The sequence below is a fragment of the Scylla paramamosain genome, chromosome 2 (assembly GCF_035594125.1).
Source record: "Scylla paramamosain isolate STU-SP2022 chromosome 2, ASM3559412v1, whole genome shotgun sequence".
Classification (NCBI taxonomy): Eukaryota; Metazoa; Arthropoda; class Malacostraca; order Decapoda; family Portunidae; genus Scylla; species Scylla paramamosain.
The window spans coordinates 40,179,317-40,184,316 of NC_087152.1; the positions used below are offsets into that span (position 1 = coordinate 40,179,317).

At 38.3% G+C, this 5,000-nt stretch overlaps 1 protein-coding gene across 1 annotated transcript in view; it reads right to left on the reverse strand.

Annotated features, from left to right (window-relative positions):
- The window catches only part of LOC135114992 (chondroadherin-like protein), a 42,569-nt gene extending 42,347 nt beyond the window's left edge, over window positions 1–222 (reverse strand). Inside the window, exon 1 of the mRNA XM_064031385.1 lies at window positions 1–222. This exon is cut by the window's left edge and continues 215 nt beyond it. The gene's annotated coding sequence lies outside the window, so the exon portion shown is untranslated.
- Window positions 223–5,000: the final 4,778 nt, after the last annotated feature.

Below are 5,000 nucleotides of genomic sequence, written 5' to 3' on the forward strand. Positions count from 1 at the left end.
TTTCAAGGCGGTAACGATGTGAGGTCTGTTTTTTGGTATCGTTTGCGAGTGACGGAGAGTCTATCCTGTTACCATGATCGACTTTCTCCGCGTGAGCTCAAAGTTTAGATTGATCGGTGCACCGGCTGCGTGTGTATGTGTGAGCAGGGATGTGAGGCGTGGCAGAGGGCGAGAGCGGCACGTCCTTCCCCGGCGGTGCTCCCACACTGACTGGCGAGGGAGCGTCAGTGGGTGGTGTCCTCCGTGCCACACGTCTGGGATTGCCACTGTCTTGAGAACTGTGTGTGTGTGTGTGTGTGTGTGTGTGTGTGTGTGTGTGTTAAGATTTGTGTGTATATAGGTTTTCTTAAGGTTGAAGTCTAAAAAAGTTGGGAATTATGGAAGTTACCTTTGCTATTAATTTCCAGACACGGACTGTTGATTTATCAGCAAAATATGACGCTTTTCCAAGTCGTGGTCTACACAGTGGAAGGGATCAGTAGTGATATCAATGAACTGAGTGAATCTAAACTTATCCCTAACCTAACTTAACCTAGCCCTCAGATGAAAACGCTAATGTTATTTCAGTATCATCAAAAGGTTATTCTCTTTTGTTATACAGTCAATTGTGATGTGTGTGTTCTTATTGGCGAAAATTGTTTACAAATACAATGCAATTATCTATTCTAATGATTACTATGCATTACTAATCTCAATTAAAACATACATCACTCTTAAATACTAAAATTCTAAAAGGAGTGGTAAAAAAATAAACAATAGGTAACTGAATAACTGTGTGTGTGTGTGTGTGTGTGTGTGTGTGTGTGTGTGTGTGTTGGTCATTTGCCGGGCAAGAGTTCTGGGAAGAGTAAGGCTGATAGACGAGCTGTTCCCGAGGTGTCTTGACGCGCTGCTCTTGAAAGTGTTCATGTCCAAAGGAGTTGTAAAACTCCTTTGGACATGAACACTTTTAAAGATCAGATCAGAACCTTTTAAAATGTATTAGTGAGAATTAAGAGGGAGCAAAGATATGGGTCCACTCTTGTAACAGTCAGACTCTCTCTCTCTCTCTCTCTCTCTCTCTCTCTCTCTCTCTCTCTCTCTCTCTCTCTCTCTCTCTCTCTCTCTCTCTCTCATTCCCCATTATTATCTGTTCTTGTACATTGTTTTCTTTTACCTCTGTACACCGCTTTTCTTTCAATCCGCTATTTCTTGTTATTACTTCTGTTGCAGCCTTTCTTTATACATGTGGCCTCTTTTTGATCGTCCCTTTTTCGTTTCACGTTATATTTCTTATATATTTATTCATTTTTTACAACAGTTCCACATTTCTCAACTCTGGGGGGAGGGAGGAAGGATTGATGGGGGTCAGGGGGAGGAGAAGGGGGATAGAATGGAGTAAAAGCAAAGGAAGTGAGGAGGAAAAAAAAAAACATGTAGAGATGAGTGTTGCAAGTGGAGATGATTGGCGCCGGAAGGAAATGCGAGCAGGAGGCTTCAGCTTAGTGAAGAAATTGAAAGGATGGACGTTGTCTTATACTATTACAAAACTACTACCACTACTACTACTATTACTACTACTACTACTACTACTACTACTACTACTACTACTACTACTACTACTACTACTATTACAAAACTACTACTACTACTACTACTACTACTACTATTACAAAACTACTACTGCTACTACTACTACTACTACTACTACTAATACTACTACTACATATTAAAATTGTTAGATATATATAAAAATCAGCACTAAGGGAAAAATATATAGCGAAAGGAAAAAGTAACGTATTCTGGAAATACAAAATGAGAGCAGAAACGCAGGAGGGAAATGAAGGAAGAAAAAAGAAGAAATGTGCGAGAGAAAATATGAGAAGTTTAGAGATGCAAATAGGAAAATGCTTACCAAGGATGATGACATGCGGAGTAAATGGAGCCACTGCCGCGAAAGTTTGGCGAAGAAACAGCAAGAACTTAGTGGCGCAGGGATGAATTTTGCGGCCGTGTGAGGAAGTGTGAAGGCCGCCATGGAGGGGAGGCGCGCTGTGCTATACATTATTACTCGTGGGGGGAAGGCTGGAACTGTGCTATAAAAAAAAAAAAAAAAAATACAGTCGCATATATTTTTGAAGTGAGTTGAGAAAAGGTGCAATAAAGTGTAGACAGTCACGGGCATCTAGGAGAGAAGCTATAGAGTATGAATTAAGGAAAAAAAAAATAAGCTTAAAATATTTAGAGGTGAATTGCAAAATATATAATAGAAAGAAAATAATTGATACATGGCAGGAGATTTAAAAAAAAACATGTAATAAAATAAAACCGTAACACTTTTACATGTAAGAATAAATTATGAAAATATTTAAAAGAAACGAAGACGAGAATGTTGCATGTCTAGAAATGAATAAAAAAATAAAAATTAGGAACAAAATGAAGAAAAAAATAATAAAAACAAGAATCACACATGTCTGAATTAAGAATACATGCAAGAGAAATAGAAGACGAAAAAAAAAAAAATGTACCTGCATGAAATTTCACGTGCAAATGATTAAATACGATTAAGTACGGTGTTGTGCTGAAACTGGAATGTCTGTGGAATTTGTGACATTGCGCAGGTAAAGGGAAGGTGTCGGCAGCGGGAAGGAGGGACTGCGTGACTCTGTGACTATTGTGTGAGAGTATTGTGTCTTAACTGCCTCTAGTAACACCCTGGTCTGCCTGCCTAAGAGGTTAGATATAATACAGAGTGGTTATAAGTCAAGTACTCTTAGTAATGACCGGTTCTGGTGCATGAGATGTTAAGTATAGTGATGTACAGTGATAATGAGTCTTAACTGCCTCTTATAACACTGTCATTCCCTCCTAACTGTTAGTATATAATGAAGGAAAGTGGTGATAAGTTAATTGCCCTTAGTAATGACCGGTTCTCATGTACGAGTGGTTAAGTACTCTACTAACAGTTTGTTCTGTCTTCCTGTCGGGTTACATATAATGGAAGAGAGCGGTTATCTGTCAACTGTCCTTCGTAATGAACAGTTCTGGTGTAAAAGAGCTTAAGTCTAATGATGGACAGTAATAATGAGTCTTAACTGCCTGTAATAATCTTCGCTACTGTTCATGGTGGATCAGATTAAGTAAGGTGGAGTGTAGTAATAAACTTGGATGTTCCTAATAACCTGTGCTAGTAATAAATCAAGTGAACTAAAAGAGAAAAACGGTAAATATTCCGGAATGCCTCTAGTATCATGTTCCCCTATATATAAAAGTACCATATTAACACGTAACACTAAGTCTGCCCTCGTTAACATTCTCGGATTTTTTTTCCCCCGTGAATCATTACACTCATTTGCTGAAGGAGAGCGGTGAATACTCTGAAATCCCTCTAGTATCATGTTCCCTTACCTATAAAAATAATATGTAAACACGTAACGTTGGAAGTCTGCCCTCTTTAACAGCACTAAAGTCTCTATCTTGAATAGTTACACTCGGTTTATGAAAGCGAAAAGTAACAAAATCTTTCCATAACTCTTTACAATCTTTTTTTTATGAACGCGGGAAGTAAAATATGATGGTGCTCGTCCTGAAATTATTCTTCTTTTTATGTTAACATTTGTTCTCCCAACACCAGAAGTACATATGATGACAAGGTAGTTTTTGAGAGAGGATGTTCTAGCCAGATTTTTGCCGCCTGACAGCTGAAGGGGAGAAGGTGTGGGGAAAGGTTATAAAACTTCCCAACATGCGTGGCTCTTGACAAAAACACACGGCTTTATAGGGGAGGCTCGCCGTGCATGTGTGGTGTGTGTGGGGTGGTGGGAGCGGCGCGGAAAAAAGGTTCGCATGACAGTCGCCCCGCGTGTGTTTATTAATGGTTGTCTGTGATAAGTAAAGAGTAAGACGGATACATATGGGTCACGGTGATGGATTAGTATTTTGCATGGAATGAAATACTGTGCAAGGAAGACAAAAGAAAAAAAAATAATAGTAATGGATGACGATGCTGAAATAATAGGTACTAGGAAACGTAACTGACGTACGTTAGAGCGGACCAACTTTCACTCGAGTTTGTCAAAAGTTTTGGTGAAATGTGCGGACCCAGAGGCATTCCAGAAAATGCCCCTAAAAGCAGGGACGTGTTGAAGGAGAGGGACGAAAATACATATTGCAATATCCACATACATAGTGAAAGGTGAGAACCTTCGGTGGAGGTGAAATATTCATATGCAGCTGCAGATGGGGCAAGTCAAAACAATAAAAAATAAATAAAAGTAATAAAGTAGAATATAATTAATAAGATAAAATTATAATAAATATATGAAAGGAACAAATAACTAGAATCTAATTAATCTAACCAAACCTAATATAACTTAACCTAATGTAACTTAACCTAACCTGATGTAACTGGTGCCTTAATAAAAATTTTGCCATAGAAACTTAGAGATGAATCATGAACGACACCATAAATGAGTGATCGTAAAATTCAAGGATTGTAGTGTCTGTGGTTATAGTGTTCAGTTGTAGCGACTCCCTAATAACTGGTGTCATATTGTCATTACCACCTCAAGAGGATAAATAGTAAAAAAAAAAAAAAAAAAATATTGCAAGAGATTTTACTGATAAGTGTAACTGTAGTGAGATATAACGTGAAATTGAAGGTATAGATGTATGGATATCACTTGTTCTTAACTTTCATTGTTACGTTACTCTTTGTGTTGACTGTTACCTGAGTACTAGTTAGTAGTGCATCTCTACATTTTTGTTTTCTTTCTCGTGGCAGCTCCTATATGCAACATTATGCGCTTCTTGTCTTGCGTTGATTATGGTTCACTCAGTATTTGAACGAAAACTACAGATACAATTCATACATTTTGAAATTAACGAAGAGATTCTCACTCACACGTCCATCCACCTACACACACACACACACACACACACACACACACACACACACACACACACACACAGTAAAAGGAAGGATGATGAGGGTACATGCATAATAATTAACACAGGGCTTG